Genomic DNA, 19,800 nt, shown 5'->3' with positions numbered 1-19,800 from the left:
ACTGCTGAATCGAGCTGTGTAGAGACTGCACTGACAGGCCTGCAGGCCTCTCTGTGTCACCACCAAGTTTCCCATCAGCCCTTGCAGTAGGAATTCTCTCAGATACAACCGGCATACTTCTACACAGGAGACTTGATTAAGTGTTGGCACGGCACGTGGCAGCCACATCCAACCACTCTGCTCAAAGTGCTCCAAGGTTGCTTCAAGGCATCCAACACTACATGTTTTTATGGCACTTGAAGTGACTGTGGAGGCGGTGATTACTGGCTCAGAGAGGAGCACACCTGGCTTTATTTTTTATTTTTTTGCATCACATTTAGCGACAACGCTCTGCAATGCACTGGCGTCGTGGCTGGAGTATACCCTGCCTCATGCCCACAGTCGGCTGGGATATGCTCGAGCACCCCGCAACCCGCAACAGCTTACAAAATTGGGCATAGAAAATGGATCAATGGATTTAATGACAACCTCATTTCCTGTTGTTAATATCTGGGTTATTAGTTCTGAGGAAAAAATAAAATCCCTTTTAAAAGAGAAATGGATGTGAAGATACTATCCAACCAGGACAGGAACTGACAAATAACAATCACTAAAGAGTCAGCTTTTCTTATATTTGTCTTGATTTTCATGTCTGGTGACAGAAGCAAGGTCCGGTCCAGATTAGATCAACAGCATTGTGTTTACATAATCTGTTTTGTTGTCAGGGGTTAGCTTCTGTTCTGAGAGCACAATGGTGATATGGTGTGATTAGATTTACAGCTGGAGATTAACATGAATAGAGGCAACAGCAGAAAGGCACAGATCACAGTCCACTGTGTTTGATAGTTCAGATAATTCACATTCTGGAGCCTCAATGCAGGCGTGAGTTTAGACAACGCTGTACTCAAATTTCTTCGATCAGGAGGCTTTTACTCTGAAGCCATGCCATTGTAAGGCAGCAGAATGAGGCATGGCTTCACTGGAGTAAGCAGAGAATAGAATAAACCGCGCCTTAATGGTAGCACATGTTTTTCCAAATCCCGCTAGTACCTTTCATCAGTAACAGTGCCCTCACAGATCATGCTGTGCCGATCGCTCTCCGTACCATCATGCGTTTGAACTTTGTGCTGGTAACAACCTCGATGGTCTATTTCCTACCCAACCCACAAGACATGACATCCATAATTTCCAAAATAAAATCTTCCCTTTTTGTAGAGGCGGTGATAAACTGTTTCAGTAAAATACTGACAAACATGTTGGTCTTCAGTGCAGTCGCCTGAGGAATTGAAGGTCACAGGCGTTCACTCTTGGTTCATATCCTTCCACTTATATTCAGAGATTTCTCCAAACTCGCTGATATCTTTTGATGATATTTTGGGCTGTAAATGTAATTGCATTTCACTAGAAGTTCGTAAACATCTCGACTACCAGTTGATTGTGTTTGTAATGTTTTCCATTGTTTTGTTTTGTTTAGTAAAAAAAAATAGAAGAAACTAAAATAATTACACTGTTTTATTAATGTTTTGTTGGAAGGTATTTGTCAAAATATTTCATGCTCTAAGATGAAGGAATGAGTAACACACACTCACACACACACACACACACACACACACACACACACACACACACACACACACACACACACACACACACACACACACACACACACACACACACACACACACACACACACACACACCCATATACACACAAGGATGGGATGAAACCTAGCACTCAGGTTCTTTCTTGAAGTGGGAAGTGAAACCTGTCTGCCTGTCTGTCTGTTTGTCCGTGTCTCTCTCTGCCCGGGGCGTCAGTGGGGTTATTAGAGGTGCCCTATGGTTGCTGCTGATAAGACCTGTATGGATGCTGCCGGTGACGGTGCCGCCTGCTTACGTGGCTAACACAAGTGGCCTGGCCAGGGGGGGGATTAGTGCCTGCTGTCATTTCTGCTTATGCCTTTCTTCATGTTATCCTCTCCAGTCACATGTACTGCATTTGAATAACTTTGCTGATGTTGTAGAAATGGAACTCCTTGAAAATCCCCACCTGCGTGAAAGCGCTCACGTTAACATGTATGTGGCTTTATAAGTCGCCCCATCTCCCTCTCGTCTCTTCCTCCTGCAGCTGGCCGATTATTTACATGGTCTGCCACTTAATGGGAGGAGTGATGCTGATGGGTTAGGAGGCTCACTAATCCACTCTGCTGCTGTCATTAGAGAGAAGCAAACAGACTATTACCACCTCCTCCTCCTCTCTCTGCTCATCATAAGCCTTGCCTGAACCACTCGCATACGCACACACACACACACACACACACACACACACACACACACACACACACACACACACACACACACACACACACACACACACACACACACACACACACACACACACACACACACACACACACAAACAGAGCTGTGATGGAGAGTGCCTCTTGTTTCTGTAGCGCTACTGAGTGGAGCCTTGCTTTGGTAATTGATCCTGTTTGGTACAGGGAAGGGGAGGGGGAGAGAGAAAGAGAGAGGCCCTAAGTGTTGTCAGTTTGCTGCATTAATTTTTCAACTCTGGCCGGTGAGGCTGGAGAGACGGAGGAGGGGCCCACTGCAGAGCTCGCTCACAGGAACCACACTGGTGCTGCTTTGTCTGTATAAAACCATCGGCGGGTTCTGCCACTCATTCTAAAATAAGTTCCTCTCTGCGACACTAACTTACTTTTGGACTGATTCATCGCTCAGCTTCAGCCCCTGGGCAGTGACATATTTGTTTTCTTCTGTCTCTTTCGTCGTCGGCTCACAAATAGCCTCCTGGTGGTTGTGTGACTTGGGTGCCTCTCACTCATCTGGGTGTTTGTGCCTTCACATGCGATACAGTAAATGCAGCTGATGATAGACAGAGCTCATTCTATGCTTTCTGATCCCGGCGTGGGTCAGTGACTCATGGATGATGTGATCACGCCAGCTGAGAGGGAAGACAGAGAAGAAAGAAGGCGCTCAGTTCCTGCTTGCAGTGTGCAGAGTAGAAAACACACTGATTACCTGGATTTTCCAAGTTCTCTCCCCTGTGGTGTGCATCATAACACTCCTGTCCTGTGATCAGTACTAATATTATCACAATATTGTTCATATTTGGAAATAAAACTGCTTGGTGATTTCTATTTCCCTCACAGCCGTGTTAGCCAACACTTTTATGAATCATTAAGAGGTACTTGCAACCACAAAAGACGTCACTGCTGACATTTGTTGCAGATATGAGTCATAATTTCTAGCTTTTACTATCCCCCCAACTATGAAATGATGGGGGCGGGGGGGGGCATAGTCATCCACCCAATATGGCTTGTCCGTCAAATCTGTCCATTTGAAACTTTTCCCCATTATACTGTCCACTTTAATAATTAGATTTTTCTAACCTTTTTTTTTGTTAACCTTATCCTGATAAAAGAATTAAAGCATATATAATATTTGTGGAAGTGCAGCAGCTCACAGACGTCTTTTAAAGTATAAAAATGTGTTGATGCACTATGTAAGGCTTTCCATTGATCCATTATCTATTACCGCTAATCTTTGAAGGGTTAATAGGGAGCTGAAGAATGTCCCAGCTGACATTGGACAGGAGACATGTTGCCGGTTCATTACATTGCATATTCACACCTACGGGCAATTTAATCACCAGATCTCCTGTGTTTTCTTTTATTCTCCACCCATGTTTTTTCTTTCTGACGTTCAGAATTGAGAAGCAGGAGTCAAATCATGATCCAGTGTGAGTCACAGCACTCGCAGTGCCACACTGAAATTAGTGGTGGGAATTGACATAAAATAAGAAACTAACAGCATTGTTCTCGCCATTATCTAACTATCAATATCATTAGTTTGATTATTCATTGGCTGTTTCCTACACAGTTGACAGATTAGAATGAATATTAGCCTTCAATGATTTTTCGATTACTGTTTTATTTTCTCTGGGACTTTCTGACATTATCAGAAATGAAGAAGTGAGAGAATATTTTTAGAACTTAGGGGTTTATTTCTCAAACAAGTTAATTTATGTATTATAATTGTATTATTGTTACAAGAAAGGAATCCATATCAGAGAGGCTGCTTGGTCATTAAGCCATAGTGACTCGCTCACACAGAGTGTGACTTTGACTACCACCAATGACGTAGACCCACCGCACAGTAAAACACTGTAAATTAGATTGATCAGAATCAATGCAGGGGAGAGTGAGGTAGCCAAACCCTCAGTTTTATGGTAGGTAGAGGTAGCACGCTTTAGCCAAATAATCACAAGCCTGATGGGACATTTTATTATACACACATACAAAAGGGGAAGAGAAGAGCTAACTATTAAAATGTTTACAAGATCAATAAAACATTTATAAGGCATCAAATGTCTAAATTCAGAGTTCCAGAGAGAAAGTGATTGAAAGAGAAGTTCCATATTACATTTACTGCAACAAAGGAAAACTTTCACAATTAGCGCCTTCAAGTAATTTGAGAACTTTATTAAAACTCCCACTACCGCAGCAGTGTCTTCCTGCCTGTCCTTCATCCAACACCTACCTTTTCCCAGTGGTTTGCATACCGGTAAGTTACTGTATTTGTTGCTGTACTATTTTTAGAAGTAAACTCACAATATCTGAAAAGTCCTGAAATCTACCAAGAAATCCACCAAGTTGGCGACAGTGCATAAGTGCAGCATCATGTCTTGTTCCTGCCCCTGAATCTACCTCCAAAAGCTATATCTGGGTTTCAGTTTGTCATATTTAACCCCACTGATATCATTAGCTTTCTTGTGGCCATGGCCTAAAACAAAACACATCTTTTGTCAGACTTTAATTCCATAAAGAAAATCAAAACTATTGAAACTGCAGACTGCACATCAATTAGCTAATTCTGTGAAGCTATCAAGGGTTGGTATTTTTCCATTCGTACCTGACATACACAATAAAAGACAGGGCCAGGCCAGAGACTATCCACCTGATGTACCAATCAGAGGTCTTTCTTTACCTCCCGCTGTTTTCTACCATCCAACAGGTGTGTTTTCTCTCTGATTCCACATATCCTCTCATCCTCCTGCCAACTTAGCCAGCCAGAACAAGCCTTCTTCCACTCCAAAACCATGATTGCATTCTTGAGCTATTCCACCCCCTCCTTCAGAACAAGAGTCCTCTGCATCACCCTTCCTTTCAAGTAGAAGCTGCCGGCCGCATTTCCCCTTTGAAGATGTAATCTTGAAAAACACAGAGACATCTCCAGGATTATCTGAAATGTCTTCAGTGTGTCAACAGTCCGGCTCTGTTGTGTCGCAGCACTGGCTGTTTAAATGGTTGGCTGTGATGACAGCTGAGGAAAATGCTACTTTGCCGAGGTAATCACAGGGTCAAGTCCACTGACTCCATTCAGGGCCAAACTCCCACTGTTAAAACTAGATGATAACAGACACAATGAAATTTCCCCCATGTGAGCAAGCCTGTTTTTATAAGTGAGGCAGCGGAGCGCTCAATAACAGATGGTGTTGGTAGGAGAGGTTCATTTTGTGCTGTGCCATTTTCCAAAACGTTGTGAGAATCTGAATGTGTTTTAACAGAGCACACAAAAAGACGAGGAGCATCACAAGAGGGAGAGTTGCTATGTACCAAATTAAAGGCACAAAAGTGGGCGCTCCTTGAAACAAATCTTGAATTAGTAATCATATCAGATGCTATCGGTGGGAGATTTTAGGAAGGGTAAGTGGTTGGAAACAGAATCAGAGAGAGGCTGCCTAGGGAACACGTTGTTATCATAATTACCTGCTGAGCTATGACTGCACAACCGGCGTTGATGTTGACGCCGAGCTGCCCTCTCCTCTTCGTGACAAGGCTGTTTTTGTGTGGGCTGCTGCTTTCTCTTTCTTTGCTTTCTTTCATTCTTTTTACCTCGTTTCAGCCAAGAACATAGTTTACAGGCCAAAAAAACGAAAATATTGTTTTGGGGAGATCTGGTACAGAGATTTGGGTAGGACTTGCGTCATTGTGTACGTGAGGGCGCTGGCAGGCTCTCCAGCTAGTCCCGGGAGCCGAGGCAAACCGGAGACCTCGTCTTCTTCCATTTCAAACAGAAACCTGCCTTGGCTGGCGTACGGGGCCTGCCTGCTTTGGTGTTTATTACAAATGATCAGTTGGAGTGAAACACGGTCCCAGTTCTCCTCACTGTTGGCATTTAAACAGGAGGAAATAACAGATGATGATATCAGAGTGAGTTAGAGTGATGGAGAGGGAAGTAGGAGAAACACTTGACCTGTTTGTTTTTAAAATGCTATTCCTCTGCTAATTTCCTAATGATAAGTATCTGACAGGGCCTATCAAAGTGTTTTATCTAAGCTGGAGGGAAATAGCTCGTACCAGTCGATATCAGAGAGTCAGCTTTAAATTGCATTCCCTGTTTTTTTTTTTAGAGTTCTTCGTTTGCATAAAGATCATCAATTACACATATTAGCCTACCGCATTTAGTCTGCGATGGACTGTCTCCTTCCTTTCTGTTCGCCTCTGCTTACCTCCAAGATGCTGCTGCATATCCTCAGTCCTCCACCTTACACCATTGACTGCTGTTTGCCATGTTAGGGGGCATTGATTTTTACTGCTCTGCCTCTCTCTCTGGTTTAACAGTTGATGAGCTGTGTTAAGATGCCCAGGGACAACCCTGCCTGTTATAAGGAGATGAGCCCTGCTTTTATAGCCAGTTCACTTCCTCAGCTTTGGATGACAAGAAGTGTGTTCGCAGTGCACGAGTGCGTGCACGAGTAAGCGAGTCTTCTGTGTATAAGCTGAGCAGCCCCTCGAGAACCAGGATTCCTCCTCCCCCAGGAGGCTAGAGTAAACGAAATTTTAAGAGCTTTTAACAGGCAAACTTTGGCATTGTCGTCAATGGCATTTGAAATTGGACGGAAAATTGGTTTACCTCAGTCAATGAGCAGCCACACCATTAGAGATGAAGTGTTAAGGGAGCAACATAGAGAGCTACTAGGGAACAAGAGAAAGCTGGCTCAAGTATGGTCGAACTGTGTTCAGAGTCAAAGGTTTTAGTCTCACGCTGTCAAAAGTCATAGATATAGACACAATCCTCATTTAAAAATGTGTTTTTTTTACCTTAGACACCTCAGTCCACACTCCTGACAGGGAAATAAAAGTGTCTGCAGAAGCCAGTATGAAATAGTCTTTGAGGCACTCGCCACATTTTTAAGGAACACATTACTTTTTGCCGTGTTGCTCTCGAAACCATCTGTTGTGTGCTGCTCGAGTAGCAGAAGTTTTTGTGTAGTCCTGTGTCTCTTGTGTGGTATATAACCGAAACTTGATTGCAGAGCTCTGTTCAATGTTGGGACGCATTTGGTTTCTCATAAACGTCGGCATTCTTCAGTGATTGCTCCGTAGCAGTTTCCAATATGCAGAAACGCAAATGTCATCTCTGTATTTATCTTCCTCTCCCAGCCTCTGTCTTTAGGTCTGAGGCCTGATGTCATTTCAGAGTGAAAACACACACACACACACACACACACACACACACACACACACACACACACACACACACACACACACACACACACACACACACACACACACACACACACACACACACACACACACACACACACACACACACACACACACACACACACACACACCCTGCACCGCTTATTCACCCCATGATGTAATAAAACATCCTCTTACATTGCATCAACCTTGAGAAATACAGACACAGCTCTCTTGTTTATTTTGTGAAATGATGTCAGTGTAAAAAATATGCAGTTGGATGATTGAATCCAATTAAACGAGCTTTAATTTTTGGTCAGTGAATGACCAATTAAACAACTTGATATTATAATCGTTCTCTTAATCCAGTAACCTTTACACACTCATTGCATTTGGTTTCAACAGGGCCCATCAGTGTGTGTTATAACAGGCTAATATCACCATAATGGGCTTACCTGTCAGAGCTGTGTGGCAGCTAGACCTTGTAAATCACATTTGTCTGGGACACTTCTGTATTTATTGGTCTCTCCTCCATTCTGTCCTCATCTTTTTGGCCTTGATCCAGAATCAACCACATTTTTAAACAGGATTGTTCTTCAGTTTTGTTCCCTCTCATCGATTGAATGAGTGGGTTGTTAAACATGATGTGAGGTTCAATGCAAACTCCCTTCCTCATCCCTTAAATCACTTGTGCTGTTTTGTAATTACCAAGAAGACATATTTGATTTGTATTAAGAACAATTAAGCTAACATTTATATAAATTTTAATACATTTTAAACATTCAGTTTGAGCTAAATTTGTCTTTTTAGAGTCCATCGTGGAAATCCACGAACTGAAGTAACGTTACCTGGATTTTGAACATGCAAGGAAAATAAACTGTAACCAAGGTGCAGACATAAAAAGATGCTAAAACAATTAATTGGAATTGCTGATGTTGTTTCCTCACACATTTCTAACAACAAATATCGTCTACTTTCACATCCCGCGAGCCAAAATTTCTTCGACTCTGACTCTGACTAAGTTCCACTTTACATCTTACCTCTTGGAAAATGGCCACAAGGGCAGCCTGAAGCACAGGGAGCTTGTTGCACCAGTAGTAGAGACTGCAAGTAATGAAACAATGGGAAAGAAAAGAAAGTCTTCCTGGGGTGGGGGGTGTCTTAGCAAGTAGACCTTCAGCTAAAGACTAGATTTATTTGCCTGTGTTCTGGTTGTATGAATTTTTACATCATGTGAAGAGAAGTCCGTATGTAAATTTCCTTCACTGACGAGGTTTTTGTTTTTATCATTGTTTCTTGTTTTGACTGCCGATTGGTCAGTTTTCAGTTCGCTTGAAAAAGTATTTTCCGAGGAGGGGGGGTAGGACAGGAATATTTCCAGTAATTGTGTCGTACATTTGTCAAAGGATGCTGTGAAACGCTGAGAAGAGACTAAGCGGAGTACTAAGCCACTGTGTGTGTGTGTGTGTGTAACAGACTCAGGATGAGGGCTGACCAAGAGCCAGGCTGCTGATAACCTTTAGGAAGGACATTGTTCCTGTGCAGGAGGGGGTGGGGTCGCATGGGGAGATATACAGGACTGCAGCAGCGTACAGGGGGGACGCTGGCAGTTTGATAGGTGGTGCAGTTGCTCATTGGTTCATTGGCTTTCCGGCAGGGTTAGGAGGTAGAGTAAATGGGGCAGTATAGCAGACTCCTTCATGGCTTCCCACATACATTTTTCAACACCGGTGTATTTTTCTGCGACGTGTTTGTCCTCTGTCTGAACCGAGCTCTCCTTGGCATCACATGAAAAGAACTTTAACAACCTCTTTTCTGTCTTCCTTCCCCTCAGACGACCGCTTAAGGAGAGGTCAGGGATCTCGCGTGAGGAATACATGAAGGGCGGTGAGGGGGAGGGGCGGCGACCACAGCGGCAATACCACTGAGGTCAGAGTTCACACAGGTAAACACATATTTCTTTTAATCTGTGTCGAGGTGATTACACACACACACACACACACACACACACACACACACACACACACACACACACACACACACACACACACACACACTCTCTCTCTCTCTCTCTCTCTCTCTCTCTCTCTCTCTCTCTCTCTCTCTCTCTCTCTCTCTCTCTCTCCCCCCACCCCCCCTCTGGTTGAGTTTTCGTTTTTCCAACATTCAGACCGGGCAAAGAAAGGCAGCAATGTGGCTGGTTTTCATTGGACCCTCTCGGACTGGTGATTGGGAGGAACTGGAAACTGAGCGCTCTGCAGCTGCAGTTTATGGGCAGTTGTTCTGTATCCTGTTTGGCACTGCCCAAAAAAAACAGCCAGTCTCTACTGAGACTTGTGGCCAATGTTAACATTTTGGGAATAGAGAAGAACTGGGACACTCCAGTTCAAGAACCATTGGGTTCCAAAAATCTTGGATTGTCTTTTTTATTGTTAAAAAAAGGAGTACGGATAAAGGTGAATGTATTGACTTAAATGTAGTGATAGAAAATAAGAGAAATAATAATATTTAGAATTATGCTATTTATGCCACCCTTATTTCATCCCTAATATAATCTGTTGTCTGCTGACAATCTAGCCAATAAAAAAAGAACTTATTGTAGTTTATACTAAGAGAGTTGAACTCTGAATGAGAAAAGTAGTAAAAAGACTGGCACCAATCTTTGCCAGCAAGCAACCAGTTTTACTCGACTTTTTTTCCCCTCTGCATTTGTGTTACCTGGGATTAAAGAGAAATGAGCCAGGGAGGATCGAGAAAGTCAGTGTGTGTGTGTGTGTGTGTGTGTGTGTGTGTGTGTGTGTGTGTGTGTGTGTGTGTGTGTGTGTGTGTGTGTTTGTGTGTGTGTCACCACCACAAACACACACACCTGCACAAATGTAGTGTAGACAGATACTCCAAACACATGTATGTGTGACTGGTAGGGCTCAGCCTCAGTGATAAGCACATAGATGTCAATGCACTGAGACAAACTCACGGATAACAAGTGATGCACAGTGATAGAGAGAGAAAGAGAGAATAGAGAGAGAAGGAAAAGAAAAAAAGAGACATACTACCAGCCATCAGAGAGAATCTTCAGATTGTGACAGCACAAAACATGAAAGTATTAGAAAATTAGGTTTTACTGTGTTCCTCTTCTGCTGTCACGCTGCATCCATCTCCCCTGGTGCTCATGGACTCACATTTGTTGTTGTTATTTTCCCCCTCTCCTTTTCTCACATAAAATCATATAGCGCTCACCCACAGTCGATCAAACAACAGCGCAATTGAGTCAGAATTTGGCCAGACAGCCGCCCTGGATGTGTAACGTAGAGCTCCTCTGGCTTGATTTGTGTGGAAAGCCTATCATCGCTGCAAACATGTTTCACTCTGTTGCCGTTTACAGAAGATTATTTTCCCCTGCAGCTTTAATTGGATGCATTTTTAATGTTAGCACCGCATAATGTGACCACTGTTGACATTGAACACTGTTGCTGTTGTGGGGCGATAGAGCTGAGATTGAGGAGAGAAGTAGACTGTGTGTGTGTGTTTGTGTGTCTGTGTTTAATGGCTAGGTGGACTCCTTCGGTGTGTGTTCGTCCCCACCAAAAGGAGAAAACTCAGGTTTGCAGTTTAGCTGCAGCGCTTTAGCTACGCCAGCTCTCGAAGGCGACAGGAGCTGTGATTGGTTGAGTTGAACGCCTGGTGTTTTTCTCTCATTTTTTTGTAGAAATAAGTGGGAATCAGAGTTGAATAAATGATCTGCAACACAAAGCCGTCTTCTTTACAAACTGCCTATTCATCGCTGCTCTCTGTCATAACAAATAAATGTGACACACATTTGGTGATTGTACTGAATAATCTATCAGTGAGAAGAATGTAAGTACACAGCTGCAATGGCAATATGCTTTGTATGTGTGTGTGTATGTGTGTGCTGTGTGTACAAAGGAGGTAAACACTCCTGTTCAAACTGTATTTTAAATACTGTATAGACCATTAACCTGCATTTTTAAAATTTTCATCCAATCCATCCGCCTCAAACTCTTCAGGCTCCACAAACAAACTGAGAGGTTTTGTGTCATGCATTGTTTGCTTATGTGAATGGTGTTTTTCAAATTAGGGCATGTTGCAGAAAGAGTCGGAGTGTGTTCGAGTCGGGTTCGGCTCTTTTGCTGTGTTGTCACCTCGTGACCACATGGCATTCCGAGATAAAGCAAAGGATGCTGGAGCTCCGAGGGATTAGCTCACACCGAGGGAATTAGTATCCGTTCCTAGCCACCTTTTTCAGTCTTCACTGTTTCTTTCCCTCCTTTTTGCTTGCACCCTTTCATTCTTTGTTCATACCTCTTCCCTTCATCCCTTCTTTCCATCTCTTTCTTCTGTTGGCTAGTCCTCCTGAGGGTAATGTTTATGCAGATATTGATATGAGTCCAGTTAGGACCTCAATGTGCTGCTGCGGCGGAGACTGCAATGATATTCAAACAACAGCATTTGTGCGTTTTTATCGTGGTTGCTGATATCGGTTGGTTATCGCCTTATGGCCCAATTTTCCTTGCAGACAAGCAGGCTGACCTTTTTTTTAAAAAAAAAAAAAATTGTGTTTTGCAACAGGGATCTCACAAACGCAGAGGTATGAAGTGGTGGGAGTGGGAGGATGATAGAGAACACTGTCTTCTCTTCTCCAGCATAGGGACAAAGCAGAACAGGTTGTGTGGAAAAACTTGATATCCTTAACAACAACAAGACAGGAGAAAGTAAAGGCCGTAGGGCTGGCTCTATTTCTTAAAAAGCTGAGAGTTCTGTTCTGCATTCATTTCATTCCTCAGAGACAGATAGCATTCCTAGGATGCTGTAATCAGTAGTGTTGCACTTTTACTTTGTCATATATTTAGATAGAGAATGCAACAGTTTAACTATTTCACTTTGGATGTCTTTCCTGCCCCTTGTACAATAATGACTTGCACAATTTGAAATAATATCCATGGAGCCGACAACTTCAACTGCGGTTTGCAGTTTACTGCTTTGTCAGTTTTTGTCAAGTTAAATTCCAGTTAACACAACTCTCCTTTCCTTTAACAAGATACAATGAAAATTTGTAATGATAATGTTGTGTTGTTGAGATTGGCTGAAAAAGTCATCAGACAGGTTAAGAAACAGAGGCAGTCACAAAGGCTAACCAAAGGTAATCTGGAAGAGAAACAATGGTGGAAATGAAGTGGACAAGTGAGATCAGCACACTGAGACCTAAGACAATGCTTACAAACACACAAAACATAAATTAGGAAGTCAACTTCATCCATAATGAGGAGTTATATGCCCTGCAAAGACATGCAACAAAACCCTAGAGGACAATCGGCAGAAGCTTATAACATATCATAGACTCTTTTTTTTTTGATAAGAAGAGCATTTACCCGTGTTTGAGTGGCGGCATCGTAATGTTAAAATTAAAATGGTTTTAGCCCATATTCTACTGCAGTTACATCATGAGTCAGAAGCGACAACACTCTTGAGAGAATGAGTCCTGTTATACTGCCATCTCTATTAGATCCGGTTGTGTGTTTTGTCTTTTTACATGATTGTGTGTTCCCAGAGCCCATGATACAGAAATAAAACCCAAACCATATCAAACTGACATTTTCCTATAAATAAATCAAAATGCTGGTCTATCTAAAATGACATCACCCCAGTGGTCCGCCATCTTTGCGCACCAGTCGGTCCATGATGTTATCCATCACTGGATCTCTGTCTGGCATCGTCAATTACCCGCTGGAAAATAACATTAGAGGCCTGAATGGGACACGGAGCTGTGGCAGGCCTGACATGGTTGTGTTATATGATTACACAACCTGTTTGCTGTCCGCCTGTCAAGTGTCTGGCGACGCTGATGAATGGATGTAATATGTCGCGCATCACAACAGGCCACACACTCATTAATGTCTTCCCATAATGCCTGGGATGTTCCTCCAATGGGTTCAGAGAGACCGAAGGACTGAAGAGGAGGTGGCAGTTGTAGTGCAAGGATGAGAAACGACTATCATGAATACTCCATGTCGTTATTCAAGGCAGTAAATAAAAAGAAACGCCGTGTCCTCATTTGAATAATTTCACAAACAGAGTGGCGAGATGCCAGCATCACAAACGCACGCGTCTCCGGAATGAACGAAGGATGGCAAACAGGATGAGTGCAGGAAGCGAAAGAAGAGTTATTGTTAGCATGAGTGTGATGCATACGTTACGTTCCTGTCCATCTGTGGTTATTGTGTATTGATGATCAGAATTGTATGCAGTACGACATGCATGGAGTGTAGGAGAATTACACTAGAAGGTCCCAAAAAGGAGGAGGTTGAAGCTCAGTTGATTGCTCTTTCTCTTTCTGAATTTGCTGACAGGATTCCCGAGATCCTCCGAACCACTCAACTCTCAGCTTTAACAAATAGATTTGATTTTCATAGAGATGCTGCTGCGTGAGGTCTTGAATTATATGTAAAAAAGAAGTGTTCTGAATTAGCTGCTTCCTACAGAGTCTGTGGGGGGGAGATTTGGTTGCTGTGTGGCAACAAAGTGAGTTACAAGCCATAAAGAGGTTATCTACATGACCCTTAGTTGTGTTTGTGGTATTTATGGCCCTGTCAGGCTTTTAGTGTGAACTGTTTACATGGGAACACCAGCCACATCAGGAGCCCCATTCTTTGTCTTGATTTGACATGCTGGCACTCAATATTCTGCACCTCACCTTTGTCATTTCATCTCCCATTGTCGCGCATTAAGGTCACAGATATTAAGACATTTTCAATTTCACCTTGCTCAGATGTTGCCAACATTTTCAACCAGAATGGCACCTGCATTGTGCGGGTGTGAGAGAGAGGAACCCTCTGTATTCCTTCTTCCTCACAGCTTGAGGTTCTCAGTTTGAAATGTAACACCTGCAGAAGTGTCTCGTAAACCGCAGCTCCCAGCTTTTGTTCCATTCAAGAGGGACCATTGAAACAAGGCAATTAAAGCACATGAGGTCAAAGATGGGGGTGAGAGGCTTTCCATTGTTTTCAGTGACTGAAGTTTTCAACTTCAACAGTAAAGATCTGCATCCCATGAGCAAAGGAGACGCATCTGAGCCAATGACAACATTAGCAGTTCTGTCATTTTCATATCTCTTTAAACATGAAGGTCAAGAGATCGCTAACTGCCTGTTGACACGGTGAAGATTTATGCGTACATGCAGACATGGCCACAGCCCAGTTCTTGGCGGCATGTTGCAGCGGTGGTTTCTTGTTACTGCTGATCTTTGGGTCCCTCCACCTCCAGATATCAGAGCCTAAGCTCCCTGAACCCTTAAAATTTATAGCAGCTGTATTTCAGAGCGAAACAGAACGGAGCAGATTCTTGTACAAAAAAAAAAAGGCGAAGAGGTGATAATATTTAGGTTGTTGGTGGATCTGTCCTCAGTGGTTGACCTCGCCAAAAGCGGAATGTCCTCCCATCACTCTGCCCTCTGCCTCATCCCCCTCCTCTTCATCGATGTAACTTTTTAATAGCTGCAAGTATAAAAACAGGAGAAAGTCTGAATTGAATGGAGGCAGAATCACAAATCGGAGGTTTTTAAGAGGAGGCGGAGAGGAGAGGTAGCTCAGTGACAGCTGCATACATGTCGTTGTGGTTGACGGTCTGGCCGTCTGTCAGAGCAGATATTTCTGTCTATTTAGTGCTGCCTTACTGGCTGCCAGAGACACTCCTCATGTCATCACTGAGTGCCTGCTGTCACTGGCTAAAAAGGAGAGAGGGAGTGTAGTGTGTGTATTCACATGGGTGTGTGAGATACTGACGGAGAGAAACTCGAGCAGCTGTTTTGAAAGCTCCTCCACTCTGTCAGTGCATCTTCAATCAGCTTCGCTTACTTCACAGTAAAACATTATCTGTCAGTGATTTGGTCAGCCCACCATTCTCTAAAGGGAACACACTTCTGGGAAACGTGGTGCAGCTTGCCTGCTAAGTGGTGAAGTCATAAACACATAAAAATATCCATATGTCCCTTGGTGACCCATAATTTCATGGAAAGATTTTTTTTTTTACAACTTACGTTTGAATTCCTTGAAGATTCTTTATATTTTATATATGTTTGGGGCTTTCAGAGTTGTCCTGAAGGGAGACATGAGTATTTTCAGTAGTTCAGTGAGTCCAACATGAGTTCAATTTGAAGGTCTAATTGAGATGAACTTAAGCGTACATCACCTGAGTTATCAGCTTCAGCCGCCTGAATACAGAGCAACATTTGGCTTTGTCCTTCAGCCCGTTTTTTGTTTACTCTGGTATGTGGAACCTGCTGAGTGCAAACACAAGAGCAGGTAACTTAAACGGATAAACTGGAATTTAATTAATTGGTTTGCGGTTCAATCCCGGAGGCTACCGATACAAGCTCAACAATTCAGATACCTTGAGTCATCTGTCAGTGCTAACAGCAACAGATTAGAATCATGTTGGTGTCAGGAGTATGTAGCAGAAGGTTAGGGATACCACAGCAACATAACCATAGTATTCAAGAAGCGTCAGTAATATATGAGGATCGGTGTCTGGCTATTTCTATCCAAATTTAAAAGATGTATAGTCCCACTTTTCTCTGCATAAAGAGATTGGTACCTTAGATGACAACCCCACCAAAACCAGGTAAAATAGAAGCTTCGAAACACTTGGACAGGTAAATATATGTGCATAAATATTTTTTGAAACGTATCTTTTGCACCCAAACATCTCAAATGTTGGTGTTGCAATAAAAGGACATGCTGGTAGGTGGATGAGTCTGTCGGCTTTTGTGTGGGTGATACTCTTTACATGAAGTATTACATAGAAGTAGCTCACAGTCTCCCAGATCAGTTGAATGTGAGCGTGGGCGGTGCAGGTAGACAGTGTGGAGCTGAATCTGACTGTGCAGTCGCTGCTCCTCTGATGCAGCTCCAGAAACCAGACGGGCTAGTCTGATCAGCAGAAGATATTCAGTGTATGACCGGTGGGGAATTCGCTGAAGAAATTAGCAAATTCTTCCGACGACTGCTTACCAGCTCAGATATGTCAGACAATTTTAATCATATTGTTGTAGCAAAACAGTTCAAGCTAGTAATGACAATGATCTATCTATCTATCTATCTATCTATCTATCTATCTATCTATCTATCTATCTATCTATCTATCTATCTATCTATCTATCTATCTATCTATCTATCTATCTATCTATCTATCTATCTATCTATCTATCTATCTATCTATCTATCTATCTATCTATCTATCTATCTATCTATTTATTCCTGGAATTTTACTAAACTGTTTTTTGAGGACGTCCTGTATACTTTGATGCATTTCTGACCTAAATGCAAGCTGTCCACTATTTGATTGCAGTCATTTGTTGCTGGCACTATTTTTCTGATTTCAACCACATGGTTTTGTGAGGTAATGATAAATGACAAAACGTTTGTCAGTAAGGCTTCAATGTTGGCTCAGTGGTTACCGTGAAACGAGTGTTTTATGCTGACGTTCAGCCTTAAGCTTTGATCTTCCACAGTACTTTTCACACAGCCTGGCTGAGCTGGGGACTCTACGGTCACTTTCACTGATGGTGGAAATGTACCCAAACAAAGTGGGGATGGAAATCAGACGGTTAGCAAGTTAATGAATGTTTTCTCGACCCTTCTGGATCTCTCAGCAACACGACAATACTTGTATGATCTAGTGAAGCTTTGAAGCAGCGTCATTCAATTCTCCAAATACAATTCCCAAGCTGGAAAACCCCTTATTTTAGCAGCGGTATGTGCTTTCCCATTGACATTGCCTGTAATTTTGTGGCAGCCATGACAACATTAGTCCAACTTTAGGTTCTGCCTCACCAGTGTTTGCTTCTTCTGGCTCCACCAGTGGCCTGACGGCCCTTAAACCACACACTAGTGTTTATAATCGTTAGGTTAACACAGTTATCTCTGTTGGTAACCTGAGCCCACAACCTACAGACACTTGGCATACATGTGTTTTGTTGCGTGCGTGTGATCTTGCAGCTGCAGGACCCGTCTCTCCTCAGAAAGAGCTGCAGGGACTTGCCAGTATTTTCATTCCCTCTGGAGGCATTTCCGCACACTAACAAAGCCTGGCTTGCGCGATGAAACGAAGAGGAAGCAGCTTTTGTGAAGAGAGTAGCTGATTTCAGTTTGTGTGTGTACACTGTGGACCCTGGCAAACAGTTTCCTACATGCAGATTTACTTTTGAGCTTGTAATTCAGGCTGTTCCAGGCGCTTGTTTGCTGACGAGGTGGCTGTTGCACGAGAGCAAACCTAATCTGAATCCCATTCAGTTGCCTCCTGTTTGTCTCTAATTAACTGGTATAATACCTAGCTTGTCGAAGTGTTGGGGTCAGTGTTTTTCTTTTTTTTTTTCAGAGCTTGTTAACCACTGGCCTTTCACAGTCTACACTTCCTGTGTAGCCACTGCCAAACGGAAATGTGTGCTTGTAGCCCAGGTCCCAATTCTCCGTCGTGTCTGGCTCTGGAAAGTCTCGACTATATTGAACCAGTAACAGCAGGAAATTGCCCTCATTCATTCATTCATAAATGAACAACTCACTGATTTCAATCAAAGCTATTTTTTGGGATTACTGTCTCTTGGCTGCTGGAAGCTCATCTTTAAGTCTGTGCTTTCCAGAAATCACATGTTTGTCAGAGCTGACGTGGACAGTCACTTTTTGCTGTCTCTGTTGAGGTTTAGGTGCTGTGACCGGAATCATGTTTTTTAAATTGCTAAAGCAAAGTGACTACAGGGTCTGGCAACCACAGTGAGATTTTTTGGGGATGCCTACAGACTCATTGCTCTGCGGGTTGACGACCATGGCCCTCTCACACACGCTCCTGCCCATAAACAGGGATTCTGGCCCTCTGGAGAAAATCTTGATAATTACTGTGTGCATTTGGACCTGCCCACAGCAGAAGGAGGTGGTGGAGGAGGAGGAAGAGGAGGAGGAGGAGGGCTTTGACTGAGAAGGAGAAACAGAGGGAGAGAGCCACATCCGTTCGTGCATTCCTCCATGCTTTGTCATACTGGTGCTGAGTTTTCCCTTCATTTGCACAGAGGTTTCCACAAGGAGAGATGTGAGCAAAGCGCTACGGACACTATGCTCAGGACTGTAGACGAGGGCATTTAAAGTTTAACAAATCAACAATATGCACATTCATTTAGTCCCCAAGGTAGCAAAAAAGACAATACAACTGTTTAAAGAGTAAACGCTAAGGGATTACAAGACAGTTGGGTAGAATCTGAGTCAAACGGGGGGTGTAAGACAGCTGAGAAAAGAAAGATGAGGTAACCAAGCTGTTGATGCACTCATGAATGTGTCTTGCTCTGCCCTGTGGTTTCGCTGCTCTGGCTGAATTGACATCATTACATCAGTCAGAGTTGAATGCGGCCGGCTCATCGTCCGCCTGCTTGCCTGCCGTTCAGCCGGTCAGAGGCCTCGTTGAACCGCTGCACTGTGCCTGGCCACCGCTGGGCCATTCATGCCTGTAACGCCAGAAACAACCAAGTCCTGTCATCAATGGTAGCTAGCACATACCAATTTACTGCTGGCTTGAAATGACAAGGGCATTTTGCTCAGTAAGCACAATTTTTTTTCTCCAGAGAAACCTCATAACATGCTTTCTCAAGTTTTGAGTACAGTTTAGAGAAAGAGAATCTCTTTTAAGAGAAGGAGAATCCTCACACAAACGCAGCTTTTCCATTTCCAGTATATGTTCAGGCTGTCATCTGTATGGAACGCAAAGAAGAGGAGAAGAATTGCCTGACAACAGCACAAAACAGCAAGACGCACAGAGCAGGTCTTTTTCCTGTGATGGAGAGAACTTCAAATGGAAGACTGTATTTTTTATTTTTTTTTTAGTCTCTTTCCACTTTGTGCCTTTTGGCCAACAGCAGCTCCTTGTCACAGATGATCTGTGCCTCCTCCAGACACTCTCTGTCCTTTTTTCAGTCCCAGTGTGACACCCAGAGTGAGGACATACATGAGACATGACTTCATCCCTACTGCCTCCCCCCTCTCCTGTGCGTCCCTTTCTTACTTTAGTCTTCTTCCCTACCCTTGCTCTGCAGTCTTCACATATTCCTGCTATGATTAGCAGTAGCGTCCCCCCCCCCCAGCTGGTGTAATGTCTAGAGCCTCCTGCGTCCTTGGAAAGCAGCCTAATAAGCTCAGACACATACTGCTGTCTGCGCGCTCCACAGGCCTATTCTCCAGTGTCACCCTGCACACACCGAAGTAAACAAAAGCCGCCACACACACAAATCAAGCGTGCTAACTGACCAACATACC

At 43.3% G+C, this 19,800-nt stretch overlaps 1 protein-coding gene across 8 annotated transcripts in view; it reads left to right on the top strand.

Moving 5' to 3' along the window:
- Positions 1-19,800, top strand: part of zmiz1a (zinc finger, MIZ-type containing 1a) — a 95,122-nt gene that overhangs the window by 15,671 nt on the left and 59,651 nt on the right. For 6 of the 8 annotated variants that reach the window (XM_068326799.1, XM_068326797.1, XM_068326796.1 and 3 more), the window contains exon 2: positions 9,327-9,437. The exons of 1 other annotated variant lie outside the window; for it this stretch is intronic. The gene's annotated coding sequence lies outside the window, so the exon portion shown is untranslated. The remainder of the gene's footprint in view (positions 1-9,326; positions 9,438-19,800) is intronic. One more of the 8 variants, XM_068326793.1, reaches the window with a different exon arrangement.

Source organism: Antennarius striatus, chromosome 11 (genome assembly GCF_040054535.1).
Source record: "Antennarius striatus isolate MH-2024 chromosome 11, ASM4005453v1, whole genome shotgun sequence".
Lineage (NCBI taxonomy): Eukaryota > Metazoa > Chordata > Actinopteri > Lophiiformes > Antennariidae > Antennarius > Antennarius striatus.
The sequence above is the reverse complement of the archived record's forward strand: the minus strand, read 5'-3'. Positions and strand labels throughout refer to the sequence as shown.